Below are 20,546 nucleotides of genomic sequence, written 5' to 3'. Positions count from 1 at the left end.
CAGGCATTCACAAGTCTGTGTTTTGGACAGGTCGTCCCAGTTGGAAGGCCCAGTTGGTCCCAGTTTAATAATGAGCGTAAACACATAGGCCTCCTGATGGCCTCGGCGAGGACCCCTCTCTGTCAACTCTGGCCTCGGCGAGGACCCCTCTCTGTCAACTCTCTGAGGTCGGGTGGGAAAGACCCTGCGTTATCGAATCAGCTGCACAACAATAAACACAGTAGGGATGGTGATCACGAAACTGGCAGTGTTTCAATCAACCACCAGCAATGCCCGGGAGAGAGAGAGGCACTTCTGTTTCCCCCCACTTAACGAGAGGGAGGGAGAGAGAGAGAGAGAGGGGGGAGAGAGAGAGAGAGAGATGGGTCTAAAATTGAGCTGCATGATTATTCATTCATTAGGGCAGATCAGTGAGAGGATACTACGAGAAGGCTTGGCAGGTCTCCTAAACAGACAACAAACAGAGGGGTCAGCTAAGGGTTATTTGTGTTGGACTGAATGCATAGAGCACAGGGAAAGGTCAGGTCAAAGGGATCATGTCGTCTGCAACTCCCTGACTGGTCTCTGAAGAACTTGGGACTTTTACTTTGTATTCTAATGGGAATGCATTCATTGGCAGTTCCACAAGTGTGAATAACACATGGGCTCATCAGATAGTTATGATTGTGAGACGATAATAATTCAAATAATCAAAGCACACAAAATATCAATGTTAAAAACAATGTAAGAAAATAAAATATTAATTGTACATTATTCTAGTATGTGTAATTTCATCCCCAAATACATACTTGATTACCCACTGGTTGGGCCGGGGTTCTAGTGGACCTACAAGGTTTGCCACAAGAAAAATTGTATTGAAACATTTTTTTAAGGACTAAATTGCTAATCTTCTCCCTTTCCTGAAAATCCCACCCGCAATAATTAATTGACAGGCCTGAAACCCTATCAACCCTGTGACTCACATATATCCTGCTCCACCCCTAACAATCCCACCCACAGTGATAGACGTGGCCACTGTCTGTAACTTATTTAGAATTCAAGGCACACTTAACTTCTCTCAGCAGCATACACATTTGATGCCACAAGAGTAGAAATGGCTTAATTGGTCGATATTACTTACCAAGCCAAGAAGAGCTGTTTCATCGAGATACAAATATTTAAAAAACAAATCAAATCAAACACTTCCCATGCATACAGGCACAGCTACTGGGCATGCAGTTTTCTGTAAATGTGCAGCCTTTGGTAGGCTGATGGGAGGGCAAGCCACACAGAGGCAGAGGCTGCGATACAGAAAAGCAGACATGATGGTTCATACAGACAACGTGAAAGGGTCCAATGAATTTGCTTGGGGCGCACGCAGCTAAAATGATACGTGACAACACCCTGAGTGCATCGGACATTAAACAACGATACAAATGTAACAACAGCACACGAGTGCTTTCTAACAGCACGGAAGCAAAGCAGTGGCGTGCGGGAGTGAAGCAAAAACTTTAGAGGGGTCAAAACCATTCATCTTGAGAAGACGGGGGAGGGAGTGCAAAATGCAATCTGTTAATTATTATATCATATATACAACATTTGAATACATACTAGCTCAAAACATTACAAATCATTGAAAATGACAAATTACCCAATGGATGTTCATTTTCTGGTTAAAAAAAAAGAGGGTGTAACAAAAACAACTATTTTTCACCCAACATGATGTGGACCCAACACGAAAAATACATAGAATTTTAAGTAAGTCATCAACCAGTATTGTTTTCATCTCATTTCAACCAGCGTTGTAAACATTGAAATTAGGGTACAACCTCAACTTAAATACATAGACTTAACCGGTTGTTACATTAATCTAATTTCAACATAATCATCAGAACAATGTATACATTTAAATTTCAATGAAAATTCCACAGAAATGTACAAAATATTTTCATCATACTGTATATTCAATATAGCCAATATTGGGGTGTTTGAGATTATGTTGAATTTTGAATAACATTGAATAGTTAAAAGTAACTCCTCTAACTCAAATAAAATATGTCTAATCAAATATGATATTCTACATACAGTCAACCACCCCAATATACACTGAGTATAGCAAGTTTTAAGTTCCTCGGCATACACATCACAGACAAACTGAATTGGTCCACTCACACAGACAGCATCGAGAAGAAGGCGCAGCAGCGCCTCTTCAACCTCAGGAGGCTGAAGAAATTTGGCTTGTCACCAAAAGCACTCACAAACTTCTACAGATGCACAATCGAGAGCATCCTGGCGGGCTGTATCACCGCCTGGTACGGCAACTGCTCCGCCCACAACTGTAAGGCTCTCCAGAGGGTAGTGAGGTCTGCACAACGCATCACCGGGGACAAACTACCTGCCCTCCAGGACACCTACACCACCCGATGTTACAGGAAGGCCATAAAGATCATCAAGGACAACAACCACCTGAGCCACTGCCTGTTCACCCCGCTATCATCCAGAAGGCGAGGTCAGTACAGGTGCATCAAAGCTGGGACCGAGAGACTGAAAAACAGCTTCTATCTCAAGGCCATCAGACTGTTAAACAGCCACCACTAACATTGAGTGGCTGCTGCCAACACACTGACACTGACACTGACTCAACTCCAGCCATTTTAATAATGGGAATTGATGGGAAATGATGTAAAATATACCACTAGCCACTTTAAACAATGTTACCTTATATAATGTTACATACCCTACATTATTCATCTCATATGCATACGTATATACTGTACTCTACATCATCGACTGCATCCTTATGTAATACATGTATCACTAGCCACTTTAACTATGCCACTTTGTTTACATACTCATCTCATATGTATATACTATACTCGATACCATCTACTGTATCTTGCCTATGCCGCTCTGTACCATCACTCATTCATATATCTTTATGTACATATTCTTTATCCCCTTACACTGTGTATAAGACAGTAGTTTTGGAATTGTTAGTTAGATTACTTGTTGGTTATTACTGCATTGTCAGAACTAGAAGCAAAAGCATTTCGCTACACTCGCATTAACATCTGCTAACCATGTGTATGTGACAAATAAAATTCGATTTGATTTGACATTCGGAAAACCTTTCTAATATTGAGTTCCCCCCTACACATTTGCCCTCAGAACAGCCTAAATTCGTTGGGGCATGGACTCTACAAGGTGTCAAAAGCGTTCCACAGGGATGTTGGCCCATGTTGACTCCAATGCTTCCGACAGTTGTGTTAAGTTGGCTGGATGTCCGTTGGTTGGTGGACCATTTTTGATACACACAGGAAACTTGAGTGTGAAAAACCCAGCAGCGTTGCAGTTCTTGACACTAACCGGTGCACCTGGCACCTACTAGCATACCCCGTTCAAGGGCACTTATATATTTTGTCATGCCCATTCACCCTCTGAATGACACACATACACAATCCATGTCTCAATTGTCTCAAGGCTTAGAAATCCTTCTTTAAATTGTCTCCTCCCCTTCATCTACACTGATAGAAGTGGGTTTAACAAGTGACATCAATAAGGGATCATAGTTTTCACCTGGATTCAACTGGTCAATCTATGTCATCAAAAAAGCAGGTGTTCTTAATGTTTTGTATACTCAGTGTATATTGAATATAGGATGAAAAATAAAATTAAAAAAGTTACGTTTCTATGTGGAATTTTCAACGCAATTTCAATGTATACATAGTTCTGATGATTATGTTGAAATGAGATTGATGTAACAACATGTTAGTCCGGTTAAGTCAATGTTTTTAAGTTGACATTTCAACCTAATTTCAATGTTTACAAAGCTGTTTGAAATGAGATGAAAACAGTGCTGGATGATATGGCTTTTTTTCTAATCCCAATGTATTTTCCACGTTGATTCCACGTCACAATACGTCGACAAATTACGCTGAAACAACGTGTGTGTGCCTTGTGGGTAGGAAACGGGTAGGAAGTGGGTAGGAAATGACGTGACATAACTCAAGCTAGCAGCTGCCGCTGACATAATAACTGGTGGAGTGGAAAAATAATATCGAACCAACATAACACAGACGCTGCCACTCGTACGTCTAGCTATGAATCACACATCCTTTTTCATCAAAAGAAATGAAAGTCGTAAGATAATAATCTTCTTCAGAGGGATTACTTGCCTCACTGATTCTAAACCCACGGGATGCAGCTGTACACTAGGGCTACACATGGCCATCTCAAGTCCAGCTGCCATTGGAAATAGTTATTGTGACATCACAGCATACAGTATAGTGTACAAGATGAAACCCTGATGAGGGAAGCATAGCTGTCAAACTGTTGGTATCTATTACATGTGTTGCTTAGGAGCCATCAGAGTGTGTGGGTGTTATTTTCCTAATGTACCATACCATAACACAGCAATGCTATCTACAGCATGTGGATAAGAGTTGAGATCTTCTTTAGGTTCAACACATTCGAGCTCATATGTTGTTGTGCTCTCCGGGGAATCCTGCTCTTCCAGCTGGTGGAGAGGCCACACTGTGCTGAGTCTCTGGTGTCACACAATGTCCTGTGCCGAACTCAACTGAACCAGAGCTAGCTGACTGCCGAGGGCATCTGTTTTCAAAAGTCTCGGTCACCACTGTTTGGAGTATGTTTGGCAGAGGCCAAACTCAGATGTGAAGATACAGGCACTTTGTGTGGCCGTAGTGGCCTGGTGATGGCTTTGAAGTGATCTCATGTTCGCCTTTTTGCAACGGTCAACACGACATCTGTTCAAATGAAGAACTGCTCACAGCACGTAGTTTGGTTTGTCACAAGGAAGCAGTGCAGGGCACAACTCTACAAGACCCACAATGAATAGATGTTCACATTCAAATGATTCATAGAATGACAAATTCGAGTTGGCCTTTATCAGGGCTGTGTAAGGTGACTAGGTAACAGGAAGTATATTATATAACGTGCCATGTTCAGATTCTAAAAAAAAATCAATTAAAAGGCCCAGTGCAGTCCTTGTATGTGTCCACACTACGGAGGTTGGAATAATACTGTGAAATTGTGAAAATGATGATAATGCCCTTTTAGTGTAAGAGCTGTTTGAAAAGACAGCCTGAAATTTCAACCTGTTTAGGTGGACTGAGTTTTGGCCTGCCTGGTGACATCATCAAGGGGTAAACTATAACATTTGATTTGATTTGAAATGAGTTAATAGACCAATAAGAGAGTTCCAAACCTCTCTGCCAATAACAGATTTCAGTTTCCCCTCCCCACTCAGACCCCTCCCAGACAGTCCTAGCAAAATTCTTGCTTCAGAAATTGCCCTTCGCTAAGAAGCTATTTCAGTTTCTTTTTTAAAAACATTTACTTACCTACTTAATTGTTAGCCAGAATGTTTTAATAAATGTCATTGTTTTATTAGACAGTGATAGTCAGAAATGGAGGCTACATTTGAATTGGATTTAACCAGGCAAGTCAGTTTAGAACAAACTCTTACTTACAATGACGGGGAAACATATAGAGAGGAAGGACTGAGACGGGACTCATACCCACGTCGCCAGTGGCATACGGTCTAGAGGGCTAACCACTAGGGCAGACTCCGGCACAAAAGCATTCCTTTCTGAACGTATAGGTGATGACACAGACTTATCAATGGTTCACATCTAGTCTAACTGGATACCAGAGTTGACCATGAATATACTTCAAATGTTAGGCTACTCCTTTTACAGATGAGTCATGGTTATACATTCTTTGCATTAGATTACTGATAACTAGGTGTTCGGATGCCAACTGCACCCTACCAGCTGTGCTTTGTATCTGGATTGTCCACTAGCTGGAACTGCGGGGAAAAAATGGACTCATCAGAGTACATTACACGGCCAAACAAAACCGTAACGGTGGTAACAGAGTCATGACCAATAAATAGGTGACACAACAAGCAATCCAAACCTAGTACGGTGGGCAAGAGATAGTTATCATAATTATCATCACTCACTCTGACCGCACTGTCTTTAAGTATGAGTCGTTGAATGTCATAAGACCAAAGCTTTGTGTGTGTGTGTGCGTGTGTGTGTGTGTGTTTGTAATTTCTATCAAAGATGAGGTGGTTGCTGAAAATATCAAGATAAAAAGTGCCCCAAACCCAACCAGGAGCAAGAAAATTCAATTTAGCGAGGAACAGCGAGAGGGAGATGGATAAGAGGCGCTAAAACCAGGTCAGGAACACATTCATTACCCAGTCTCTACTGACAAAAACAATGCTCTACTTTACAGAGGCTGGCCTTTTGATCGTGGTCTCATCTGTTTCTTTCTGTTTCATCCGACTCACTGATCAGCTGAAACGTGGGCTCGATAGGGTCGTCAAAAATACGTCTTTCATGTGCATGAGATCCTGTTTCTATTATAAGATCATAGGAAGCAACATGTTTTCTGCTCAACAGACACCCGGGTTTCAGTTCCTATTTCATCGATGTAGTGCAGCTCAGAATGGGCGTTGGAGGCATGACGAGACAGTAGACCATTACAGCCTTGCTAACCATAGGGGTAGTTGAGGTGTCAGGGCAGTTATCACCGTCTAGACTATGTGGTGTGCTCAGTCGTCGACATGCACCTAGCCCCCTAATTAGGATTATGTCGGGATTTTGTCTTGGTAAAGGTCGTAAGAGCAAACATACACATCTCCCATGCAGAGGACACACACACAAACTTAGTTCACCATATGTCGCACTTTGGCTCACCTAGGTTACTACAGTACCTATGAAACACAATGATATATATATATATATATATACAGTGGGGAGAACAAGTATTTGATACACTGCTGGTTTTGCAGGTTTTCCTACTTACAAAGCATGTAGAGGTCTGTAATGTTTATCATAGGTACACTTCAACTGTGAGAGACGGAATCTAAAACAAAAATCCAGAAAATCACATTGTATGATTTTTAAGAAATTAATTAGCATTTTATTGCATGACATAAGTATTTGATACATCAGAAAAGCAGAACTTAATATTTGGTACAGAAACCTTTGTCTGCAATTACAGAGATATATATAATTACAATTACAGAGATATACGTTTCCTGTAGGTCTTGACCAGGTTTGCACACCTAGATTCCATCTCTCACAGTTGAAGTGTACCTATGATAAAAAATTACAGACCTCTACATGCTTTGTAAGTAGGAAAACCTGCAAAATCGGCAGTGTATCAAATACTTGTTCTCCCCACTGTATATTATTATGACTTTTTCTGCCCAATTTCGTGATATCCAAGTGGTAGTTAAGATCCTGTCTCATTGCTGCAACTCTCCAATGGAGTCGTGAGAGGCAAAGGTCGAGAGTCATGCGTCCTCCGAAACACGACCTGCCAAGCCGCACTGCTTCTTAAAACACTGCTTGCTTAAACGGAAGCCGGCCTCACCAATGTGTCGGAGGAAACCCCATCCAACTGACAAACAAAGTCAGCTTGCAGGTGCCCGGTCCGCCACAAGAAGTCGCTAGAGCACGATGAGCCAAGGAAATCACCCCCGGCCAAACCTTCCCCTGACCCAAACGACGCTGGGCCAATTGTGCGCCGGCCCATGGGACTCCTGGTCACGGCCAGTTGTGACACAGCCTGGGATCGAACCCAACAGATTTAATTTGAATGCAGGGAAACTGAAATCTGTCTTACCCAATTTCTACCAGCATGTCACCTTTGCAAGTAGAGGTCGACAAAACTCTAGATCACCTTACTCCACCCCATGGAAACCCTTACAAAGCTCCCTCTTGCCCTCAATTTGGCAAATCTGACCATAACTCTTATCCTCCTGATTCCTGCTCACATGCAAAAACTCAAACAGGAAGTACCATTCAATACGGAAATGGTCCGATGAAGCAGATGCTAAGCTACAGGAGTCACACAGCTGAAGTACAGCGGACTCCACACCTCTGTGAGTTATTTATTTGATCATATCAGATATAACTGTAATGTATTGTTTACAGTTACATCTACAGTCAAATCTACAGTATTTGACCAACCTTAATACGTGACTTGTGATTTAAATATGATGACCCTCAATACGGGGGCCCCTCAGGGGTGCGTGCTTAGTCCCCTCCTGCACCCTATTCATCCACGACTGCGCGGCAGCGCACAACTCCAACACGATCATTAAGTTTGCTGACGTCACAACGGTGGTTGGCCTGATCACCGACGACGATGAGACAGCCTATAGGAAGAAGAACAACAGCCTCTCCATCAAAGTCAGGAAGTCAAAGGAGCTGATCATGGACTACAGGAAACGGAGGGCCGAGCACGCCCCCATTCACATCAACAGGGCTTTAGTGGAGCGGGTTGAGAGCTTTAAGTTCCACGGTGTCCACATCACTAAGGGTCTACCATGGTCCACACAAACCAACACAGTCATGAAGAAGGCACGACAACACCGCTTCCCCCTTAGGAGGCTGAAAAGATTTGTCATGAGACCTCAGATCCTCAAAAAGTTGTACAGCTGCACCATTAAGGGCAATTTGACTGGATGTATCTTCGCTTGGTATGACAACTGCTTGGCATCCGACCACAAGGTGGTACAGAGGGTAGTGTGTATGTCCCAGTACATCAATGGGGCTGAGATTCCTGGCATCCAGGACCTCTATACCAGGTGATGTCAGAGGAAGGCCCTAAAAATGGTCAAAGACCCCAGCCACTCAAGTCATAGATTTTTATCTCTGCTACCACATGGCAAATGGTACCGATGCACCAAGTCTGGAACCAACAGGACCCTGAACAACTTTACCCCGAAGCCATTAGACTGCTAAATAGTTAATTGAATAGTTAACCGAATAACTACCTGGACACCTGCATTGACCCCTTTAGCAGTAACTTCTTTGACTCATCAAATAAGCTCATGCTACTGTTTATTATCTATCCTGTTGATTGTACATATCTACCTCAATTACCTCGTATCCCTGCACATCAACTTGGTACTGGTACCCTGTGTATACAGCCATGTTATCATTACTCATTGAGTATTTACATTTGAAGTTGGAAGTTTACATACCCTTATGTTGGAGTCATTAAAACCCATTTTTCAACCACTCCACACATATCTTGTTAACAAATTATTATTTTGGCAAGTCGGTTAGGACATCTACTTTGTGAATGACACAAGTCATTTTTCAAAAAATTGCTTACAGACAGATTAATTCACTTATAATTCACTGTATCACAATTCCAGTGGGTCAAAAGATGACTGTGCCTTTAAACAGCTTGGAAAATTCCAGAAAATGATATCATGGCTTTAGAAGCTTCTGATCGGCTAATTGACATAATTTGAGTCAATAGGAGGTGTACCTGTGGATGTATTTTAAGTCCTACCTTTAAACTCATTGCCTCTTTGCTTGACATCATGGAAAACTCAAAAGAAATCAGCCAAGACCTCAGAAAAATAATTGTTGATCTCCACAAGTCTGGTTCATCATTGGGAGCAATTTCCAAATGCCTAAAGGTACCACGTTCATCTGTACAAATCAAATCAAATTGTATTTTTCACATACACATGGTTAGCAGATGTTAATGCGAGTGTAGCGAAATGCTTTTGCTTCTAGTTCCGACAATGCAGTAATAACCAACAAGTAATCTAGCTAACAATTCCAAAACTACTACCTTATAGACACAAGTGTAAGGGGATAAGAATATGTACATAAAGATATATGAGTCAGTGATGGTACAGAGCGGCATAGGCAAGATACAGTAGATGGTATTGAGTGCAGTATATACATATGAGATGAGTATGTAAACAAAGTGGCATAGTTAAAGTGCCTAGTGATACATGTATTATATAAAGATGCAGTAGATGATATAGAGTACAGTATATACAGTGCCTTGCGAAAGTATTCGGCCCCCTTGAACTTTGCAACCTTTTGCCACATTTCAGGCTTCAAACATAAATATATAAAACTGTATTTTTTTGTGAAGAATCAACAACAAGTGGGACACAATCATGAAGTGGAACGACATTTATTGGATATTTCAAACTTTTCTAACAAATCAAAAACTGAAAAATTGGGCGTGCAAAATTATTCAGCCACCTTTTGCTGCGATTACAGCTGTAAGTCGCTTGGGGTATGTCTCTATCAGTTTTGCACATCGAGAGACTGAAATGTTTTCCCATTCCTCCTTGCAAAACAGCTCAAGCTCAGTGAGGTTGGATGGAGAGCATTTGTGAACAGCAGTGTTCAGTTCTTTCCACAGATTCTCGATTGGATTCAGGTCTGGACTTTGACTTGGCCATTCTAACACCTGGATATGTTTATTTTTGAACCATTCCATTGTAGATTTTGCTTTATGTTTTGGATCATTGTCTTGTTGGAAGACAAATCTCCGTCCCAGTCTCAGGTCTTTTGCAGACTCCATCAGGTTTTCTTCCAGAATGGTCCTGTATTTGGCTCCATTCATCTTCCCATCAATTTTAACCATCTTCCTGTCCCTGCTGAAGAAAAGCAGGCCCAAAACATGATGCTGCCACCACCATGTTTGACAGTGGGGATGGTGTGTTCAGGGTGATGAGCTGTGTTGCTTTTACGCCAAACATAACGTTTTGCATTGTTGCCAAAAAGTTCAATTTTGGTTTCATCTGACCAGAGCACCTTCTTCCACATGTTTGGTGTGTCTCCCAGGTGGCTTGTGGCAAACTTTAAACAACACTTTTTATGGATATCTTTAAGAAATGGCTTTCTTCTTGCCACTCTTCCATAAAGGCCAGATTTGTGCAATATACGACTGATTGTTGTCCTATGGACAGAGTCTCCCACCTCAGCTGTAGATCTCTGCAGTTCATTCAGAGTGATCATAGGCCTCTTGGCTGCATCTCTGATCAGTCTTCTCCTTGTATGAGCTGAAAGTTTAGAGGGACGGCCAGGTCTTGGTAGATTTGCAGTGGTCTGATACTCCTTTCATTTCAATATTATCGCTTGCACAGTGCTCCTTGGGATGTTTAAAGCTTGGGAAAATCATTTTGTATCCAAATCCAGCTTTAAACTTCTTCACAACAGTATCTCGGACCTGCCTGGTGTGTTCCTTGTTGTTCATGATGCTCTCTGCGCTTTTAACGGACCTCTGAGACTATCACAGTGCAGGTGCATTTATACGGAGACTTGATTACACACAGGTGGATTGTATTTATCATCATTAGTCATTTAGGTCAACATTGGATCATTCAGAGATCCTCACTGAACTTCTGGAGAGAGTTTGCTGCACTGAAAGTAAAGGGGCTGAATAATTTTGCACGCCCAATTTTTCAGTTTTTGATTTGTTAAAAAAGTTTGAAATATCCAATAAATGTCGTTCCACTTCAGGATTGTGTCCCACTTGTTGTTGACTCTTCACAAAAAAATACAGATTTATATCTTTATGTTTGAAGCCTGAAATGTGGCAAAAGGTCGCAAAGTTCAAGGGGGCCGAATACTTTCGCAAGGCACTGTACATATACATATGAGATGAATAATGTAGGGTATGTAAACATTATATTAGGTAGCATTGTTTAAAGTGGCTAGTGATATATTTTACATAATTTCCCATCAATTACCATTATTAAAGTGGCTGGAGTTGAGTCAGTGTGTTGGCAGCAGCCACTCAATGTTAGTGGTGGCTGTTTAACAGTCTGATGGCCTTGAGATAGGAGCTGTTTTTCAGTCTCTCGGTCCCAGCTTTGATGCACCTGTACTGACCTCACCTTCTGGATGATAGCGGGGTGAACAGGCAGTGGGCTCGGGTGGTTGTTGTCCTTGATGATCTTTATGGCCTTCCTGTGACATCGGGTGGTGTAGGTGTCCTGGAGGGCAGGTAGTTTGCACCCGGTGATGCATTGTGCAGACCTCACTACCCTCTGGAGAGCCTTACGGTTGTGGGCGGAGCAGTTGCCGTACCAGGCGGTGATACAGCCTGACAGGATGCTTTCGATTGTGCATCTGTAGAAGTTTGTGAGTGCTTTTGGTGACAAGCCAAATTTCTTCAGCCTCCTGAGGTTGAAGAGGCGCTGCTGCGCCTTCTTCACGATGCTGTCTGTGTGGGTGGACCAATTCAGTTTGTCTGTGATGTGTACGCCGAGGAACTTAAAACTTACTACCCTCTCCACTACTGTTCCATCAATGTGGAAAGGGGGGTGTTCCCTCTGCTGTTTCCTGAAGTCCACAATCATCTCCTTAGTTTTGTTGACGTTGAGTGTGAGGTTATTTTCCTGACACCACACTCCGAGGGCCCTCACCTCCTCCCTGTAGGCCTTCTCGTCGTTGTTGGTAATCAAGCCTACCACTGTTGTGTCGTCCGCAAACTTGATGATTGAGTTGGAGGCGTGCGTGGCCATGCAGTCGTGGGTGAACAGGGAGTACAGGAGAGGGCTCAGAACGCACCCTTGTGGGGCCCCAGTGTTGAGGATCAGCGGGGTGGAAATGTTGTTGCCTACCCTCACCACCTGGGGGCGGCCCGTCAGGAAGTCCAGTACCCAGTTGCACAGGGCGGGGTTGAGACCCAGGGTCTCGAGCTTGATGACGAGCTTGGAGGGCTCTATGGTGTTAAATGCCGAGCTGTAGTCGATGAACAGCATTCCCACATAGGTATTCCTCTTGTCCAGATGGGTTAGGGCAGTGTGCAGTGTGGTTGAGATTGCATCGTCTGTGGACCTATTTGGGCGGTAAGCAAATTGGAGTGGGTCTAGGGTGTCAGGTAGGGTGGAGGAGAATATGGTCCTTGACTAGTCTCTCAAAGCACTTCATGATGACAGAAGTGAGTGCTCAGTTACCTTAGCTTTCTTGGGAACAGGAACAATGGTGGCCTTCTTGAAGCATGTGGGAACAACAGACTTGGATAGGGATTGATTGAATATGTCCGTAAACACACCAGCCAGCTGGTCTGCGCATGCTCTGAGGGCGCGGCTGGGGATGCCGTCTGGGCCTGCAGCCTTGCGAGGGTTGACACGTTTAAATGTTTTCCTCACGTCAGCTGCAGTGAAGGAGTGTCTGCATGTTTTAGTTGTTTGATTGCCTTGCGGAGGGAATAGGGAATAGTTACACTGTTTGTATTCGGTCATGTTTCCGGTCACCTTGCCCTGATTAAAAGCAGTGGTTTGGGCTTTCAGTTTCATGCGAATGCTGCCATCAATCCACGGTTTCTGGTTTGGGAATGTTTTAATCGTTGCTATGGGAATGACATCTTCAACGCACGTTCTAATGAACTCGCTCACCGAATCAGTGTATTCGTCAATGTTGTTGTCTGACGCAATATGAAACATATCCCAGTCCACGCAATAGTACGCAAGTATAAACACCATGGGACCAGGCAGCCGTCATACCGCTCAGGAAGGAGACGCGTTCTGTCTCCTAGAGATGAACGTACTTTGGTGTGAAAAGTGCAATTCAATCCCAGAACAAAAGCAAAGGACGTTGTGAAGATGCTGGAGGAAACAGGTACAAAAGTATCTATATTCACAGTAAAACGAGTCCTATATCGACATAACCTGAAAGGCTGCTCAGCCAGGAAGAAGACACTGCTCGAAAACCGCCATAAAAAGCCAGACTATGGTTTGCAACTGCACATGGGGACAAAGATCATACTTTTTGGAGAAATGTCCTCTGGTCTGATGAAGCAAAAATATAATTGTTTGGCCATAATGACAATCGCTATGTTTGGAGGAAAAAGGGGGAGGCTTGCAAGCCGAAAAACACCATCCCAACCATGATGCACAGGGTTGGCAGCATCATGTTGTGGAAGTGCTTTGCTGCAGGAGGGACTGGTGCGCTTCACAAAATAGATGGCCTCATGAGGAAGGAAAATTCTGTGGATATATTGCAGAAACATCTCAAGACATCAGCAAAGTCAAGGTATTGGAGTGGCCATCACAAAGCCCTGATCTTAATCCTATAGAAATTTGTGGGCAGAACTGAAAAAGCGTGTGCGAGCAAGGAGGCCTACAAACCTGACTCAGTTACACCAGCTCTGTCAGAAAGAATTAGCCAAAATTCACCCAACTTATTGTGGGAAGCCCCTGGAAGGCTACCCGAAACGTTCTATCATTTCTCTACTATCTCGAACGCTGACCTGTGTTTGGATGGTGACCATCTGTTCTTTCATACCATGACAAAGTCTGTCAATTTAAAGTGACCGACACATTGTTAAATAAAGGTTTAATAGGAGGTCAGCTACCCATTCATCCCATTCCACAGACATTATGATCTGAAATACTGTACTGTCCATGAGATGAAGGGCAAGTTCAGCTGCCATCCCCCTTGGCCCCCATGTTTGCAGTGCAAACCATTGCAGCACAGTGTCCTTAGCTCCCTGCATCACCCCTGTGACTTAATACAGCCTGTAACTGATGAGGGGGAGCCCAGCCCGTGTGCGGTGTCGGCTGCAGCAACCTTCACTTGGCCCTAAGCAGAGAGCAGGTATTTAATCCTGGCCTAGCAGGCTGCTCATTTCACGCTCGGCTAGAGAGCCAACGTCGGGTCTCTATAAAGCCCTGGGCAGGCTTCCTGCAGGGAGAATTAATGACTTCAATAAAAATGCCGCATTTTCCATTCAAATTCCCACCGGAGGGTTTTATTGGCTGAGCCTTAATTTGGTCCAATCAGCTTGTTGTGCCGGAAATGAATTATTGCGTGTTGGACTGTGGCCACACTCTGAGCCGCAGACCCTTTGAGGTTCTTACAAGACAACTGACATATCACCCTTTCCTCTCTCTCTCTCTCTCTCTCTCTCTCTCTCTCTCTCTCTCTCTGAGGTAGGATGAAGAAGAATCTGTGGGATTTTTGTAAACGCCAGCACATTATGAGTTTGAGTAATCACAGCTGAAAGCTGCTTTTGTTTGAGTCTGAATTCAGGCTTTGAAATCCTCCCTGAGCCAAAGCCCCACTAGTAACTGTTATCAGCCTGCTGGTTGACAGGCTTGAAATGGCAGCAGACCCAGAATACACAGTGGAAGAATGCCACTGACACTTCCTAGACAAATAAAACGGCTGCCTGCAAGAGGAAATACATGGTGGTACTACAAGGCGAATGCCAGAGTGCAAATAGATCACTTCAATGAAGAGAGGTCTGGCTCTGGGGGTCTGGGTGCCGCCGGGGATTTGTCAGTCCCTGTGTACCTTCCTGTTCTGTCAAACTTAGTTTAGTTTAGTTATTAGCACTATCCTGGGGGAAACAAGCAGCATGTCATGAGGTCATAAAAGGTCAAACCAAACTAAATGATTGCAGATCAAAGCTCTAATTCATACTGTTTGTGTAAAGTCCTTTCTCATAATGCTGGTGACCAGGGCCAGGCATTCAGGCGGCTGGATAGAGAATGAAACCTAATGAGACATGACCGTAATACACAGACTATGGTGCTGTTGTGGGTTGATGAGCACGGTGCTCCCTAGTTCATGTGTGTGTGTTGTCTGCGTGTGCATTAGTAACCCGCTGTGAGATCCCCATGGGAGCTCTTAACCAGAATGAGCTTTATATTGCCAAAAAGGAAGTGCGGGACGGGTGCCCAAATTAACCAAATATTACTAAGTCCCCAACAAATAATATTAAGTCCCCAACAAGCTTTCCTCTGTCCTCACAGTGAGAAAATAGGGGTGAGAAAGGACACATTTTGTTTACTGTTTAAAAAGGTGGAAAGAGGCCTAGCCGACCATTAAAGGTTTATGTGAAGTGCCAGAGAATCTGAGGCAGTACTAACTCAAGTTGGCATGTTTTGCTATGTGTGTTTTTCCCATCTTTTGTTTAAAACACCACTCAAAGTCAGGAAATCCTCCAGTTTACAAGCAGCGTGAATATGAAAGAAAAACAACCTCTTGACAGGAAGGATAGTTCGCAGCCCCTTTAGAAATGGTCCCTCAATTCGATTTTTTTCGATAGATTAGATATTTTCCACCATCATTCTTCACCCAAACGAAACCAACCCTTTTGCTATGCCAATCCATTGCCCCTCACATTCACAATATAAATCATGTTTTTTTCACAACAGCACTCATGGACAAAGTACCCTGGATCTATGACTGCACTTTCCAAACCACGGAAGAAGAAATCTTCCTCCTCTAACCCCGAGGCTTTCTTCCCATATGATATTTCATCCACATGCACTTACATTTTCAGAGTGCTGTGTAATCGATGGCCTGCAGATTAGGCAAAGTGCTGGTAGCAGGTGCACACAGAGTGCAGGACGACTCGGAGGCTTGTATTCCCTCTCTGATGTCTTTATGAAAGTGCTGCCAACCTGACGCCATCTCGAAATGCTTGTTGTCTATGAAGTCATCATCCGTGTTTCTGTAAACACACTGTATTCTGTCACAGCGTTCCTCTCTTGTGAAGCTGCTTCTTTGTTCTAGCGGGTCATTGGAGACACGTGTTTAAATCTTTACACAAAGGTGTACAGAGACACGGTCAAAGAGGTTTTGAAATATCTGTTAGTATTGTTTCTTACATGGTAATCCCGTTTACATAACACATCTGAGACACTGAGACAGACTGTACAGTTCAATCAATCCCAACTAGGGATGCAAATTTCGGTCAACTAGCCAACCCTCATTAACCGGTCAACAAATGGTAAACATCTTTCCAAACAGTAAAATGATGTGACCAACAGAAAATACTATGCATGCTTTCAGTCCCACAGGGAAGGGGTGGTATGGGGAGGGTTTTCTCTGGGTCGCCAGGAGGAGGGAGGGAGTGAGGATTTAAAAACATCCACCGTTGACAAGCAACCTTGGATGTTTATGGGAGTAGGGGGGGGGCAGATAGAGATATGGGGGAGTGGGGAATGACAACCAACCTGTTGCTAGGCAGGGTGGGAAGGGGGGTAGCAAGTAATTTTCAAACATTTACCAAAATGCAATTCACAGGAAAACACTGTTCTAAACAGTGAACCTAATGTGAGCGATTCCATTTGTGACAGAGATGAAAATCTCAGTTTGAAACTTACAAAGATGGGGATTCTAATAGCAAAAACTAACATGGCTAGGATTGTGCCTTTGGCTTCTGGACAACTAAAGAAAGTTGATATGAAAACCAATAGAACAGTAGAGAAACTATGGTTAATTGGATTTTCACTAGGCTACTTTGAAGCAAGGTAAGAAATGCCTCATTATTTGAAGTAAAGTAAAACGTTCAGGTTTCAAACAATTATACTGCGTCAGGCTCATGTTGCAAAGTGGTGGGTGACACGCTGATAGCCGCCTACTGTTGACTATAGCCTATGAAGTCGAATGACAAATGGGATGCGTGCTTAAATTACAAGCAACTCTATTAAATCGTGGCCATCAAAACAGTTTTTAACACGCAATTGCATTTAGAATAGTTATTTGTTGCGCAATGCACAATGACTGGGCTTATAAAAACACGTGTCACTCCAATACCGGCGGACAGGTAAAAGGCTATTCTTCTCCTCAAACTAGGCTCTGTAGAGTATGTATGCTGTATGTATGCTGTGTGCGTGTGATAAATAAGATACATGACGACTAACTAAAATACCATTTAGTGGCCAATTTAACGGCACTAAATCATGCAAATGCACCTATAAACCGATATGCATGAGCGGTCAAGCGTATTTTTGGGCCGATTAACGGTTAACCGTTAACATCCCTAATCCCAATGTTAATAGAGTCAGTTCAGCATGAATTACTTTTCTGAACAGAGCGAGCTGAAATGGAATTGACTCCTACCGAGGTACTAAACCTGGGATGTCAGAAACAGCAGCAAAGGTCATTCTGAAAACCAGAATGAAACATTTGAAATTCTATAATATGAAAGATCGGACTTAAAAATGTAAATAAGGCATGGTATTGGTCACAGCTGTCATAAAGCAAAAATGAAAAAAAAAAAGCAGATTGGCATAAGGAGGCTAGTCCTTTAATATTTGAATATACAAATATTTTCTTTGTTGCTTTACCAAAAGAACACAAACAAGCATGGGAGATATTTTGTTTGCAATGTAAATTCCAGTTAGCTTTATGAGGGATAGGGATATGCCTAAACAATTTCCCTCTAAGCATTTGGAGCTTTTACAGTAGCATATGTGACTCACCACCTGGATTCGGTCTTATGTAGCAACTTTGTGGTTTTTTTTTACATTGGATAAAAGTAGAGACTCAGCACTACAAAATAGTATATCATACACTATATTTTTTGAGGAACAATGGGAAAGCAATTCTGCTTTGAAAGTTGATAGACTTGTAAACTCACTTTTGAAAAAATGGCCTTTGAATGTTTTGGTATCTAGTGAAGAGCTCTTCTTTGTCTACACCCATTCAGCATCGTTCACACCCTCTTAAGCTTTAGCCCCGCCCATCTCATTCACCGTTCAGAGTGCACGCTTGACGCTCTGGCCTTCCGCAAGAGACCTGAAAACATGTCAAAAGCCTTTTCATGGCATATTCTCAGTGGAACGTCTACCTCAGTGGCCTGCACAACAAATTAGAGACTACAGTCCAATGACAACACCTAAGCAGGCAATCCAGCTCTGCCTGGAAAACAATATTCAATTAGACCAAGCTGTGGTTGGGCCGGCTGAGGCTCCCCGCTCGTTATTTGGTGATAACCACTTCACTTGTCAGGCTATTAAAGGTGCACTGTGCAGAAATCATTCCGTAATTTCCTGGTTTCTAAAATTCGAATAGTTCACCTAATATCAGTTTATGTGACAAAACAAGAAAGTATAGGGTAGAGAAGCAGGGCGACAGGGTAGCCTAGTGGTTAGAGCATTGGACTAGTAAACGAAGGTTGAAAGTTCAAATCCCCGAGCTGACAAGTTCCAAATCTGTCGTTCTGCCCCTGAACAGGCAGTTAACCCACTGGTCCTAGCCAGTCATTGAAAATAAGAATTTGTTCTTAACTGACTTGCCTAGTTAAATAAAGGTAATAAAAATAATAATTGTACCATCTAACCCGCTGTGAAATATATTTTCCATAACTACAAATATTGTATTTTCAGCTGTTTGAAGCTGGTGTACAAAAGTAAAAGTCGCAAAAATGAAAGCATAGAAATAGCACACATAGAACAGCTCTACCACTTCTTAGACGTACTGTCCATGACAATGACAGATCTATTACATATATTTCTATGTGAATATGTTCAGGTCACCCAAAAAGTGACATATTGCAGCTTTAAGTGTCCATGCTTATCACACGTCCCCCTTGTGAGACTGTGAGCAATCAAGTGGCTCTAGCTTGGCTGGATTAAACATGTGAGCGCTTCCCCCTTCAGTGACCTTGGATACTGAGGACCCAGCCCCAGAGAGAAAGGCCTGCAAGCAGGCAGGCAGAGGCAGGAGGACTAGCTACTGAATGAACCCTCATAAGTGGTTGACCTGGAAGAGATCAACCACCAGTCATTGTGTGTGGACATGATTTAATATGATGCCATGAAAACACAATCAATGAGGCGGTAAAACCCTCCCTAGCTCCATTTCAGTGGGTACAGTGCACTACAGTAGGTACAGTGCCAGCATACAACCCAATACAAAGTGAGTGCATAAGGAGAGTACTGTACTATAACCCATCAAGTTAAAGGGACAGCATTTTTAGATATTTAGATATTTGTTTCCAGTCTATGGACAAGAAGTGACTGTAACATTGATCCCACAATGCTCATGCTGCTCATTGTTCGCAGTGGCTAGTGTAGCTAAACCAAAGTGTGGTTTGCAGACATTCGTTGTCCATACACCACTTTCAAGGTAAGGAAACTAATGGGATTTGAAAGGACGTACACGATTAAACATATGGGGTATTGGGGAGAGTATCAGTGGCGTGTATTCTTGGTTGCCAAGGGAAGTCAGGCTTCCCCCAAAAAATGTACCAATAACTTGTTTAATTAAATAATTTAGAGTTCGTCTCTCTGTGTTTCATAATTGTCCTTCAATTTGCAAGAGGCTGAATGTATCTCACAGGGGAAAGCATCTGAGCGAGCAAAACAGCGCCCCCCTGTCTCTGTAGCCCATCTATCTGATGCTGTCTGGTCAAAAATAGTATAATATTGTTGCCGCCCGTAGCACTGAATGCAAGGGAAGCCAGCAAGCATTTGGCCTCCCTTGATTAGAAATTGATACAATAATAGCCAATCAGCGCTGAGCTAAACTGAGTGAGCTCAACTGTGAATGGTCCTGTTGCATCAATTAACAGTGCCACGGGTAGCCAGTTTGGATTTTTAGTTTTACACCAATCACATCACATCAAAAGTCAAATGTTATTGACAGAAAAAAACTTTAGTTGTGGCATCTCGATATGTTGTTGTCTTCCAGTGGGCACATACACATCTAGCAAACCAATGTTGTGAGTTTGAATCTCATAACGGACAAATTTAGCATTGTAGCGAATTAGCAACTTTTCAACAACTTACTACTTTTAGCTACATATAATACGAATTGTAATTCGTAACATATCATACGAAATGGGTGATGGACATCCACAAATGAATACATACAATACGAAATGTAACATATCATACAAAACAATACGAAATGCTCTGAGACCAGGTTGCAGCCAGCGTCGGGTAACTAACTGTATGCTTTGTGGACTCCACCAGACAGATGTTGCTCTCTGGTTTTGTGATGAAACAAAGGTGTGGC

The 20,546-nt window shown here is 42.8% G+C and overlaps 1 protein-coding gene across 2 annotated transcripts in view; it reads right to left on the bottom strand.

Annotated features, from left to right (window-relative positions):
* Window positions 1–20,546, bottom strand: part of LOC118385325 (G-protein coupled receptor 4-like) — a 33,152-nt gene that overhangs the window by 11,176 nt on the left and 1,430 nt on the right. The window lies entirely within an intron of this gene.

This window comes from Oncorhynchus keta, chromosome 1 (genome assembly GCF_023373465.1).
Source record: "Oncorhynchus keta strain PuntledgeMale-10-30-2019 chromosome 1, Oket_V2, whole genome shotgun sequence".
In the NCBI taxonomy this organism is placed as follows: Eukaryota; Metazoa; Chordata; class Actinopteri; order Salmoniformes; family Salmonidae; genus Oncorhynchus; species Oncorhynchus keta.
Note: the sequence above shows the minus strand (reverse complement) of the source record. Positions and strands in the feature narration are given on the sequence as shown.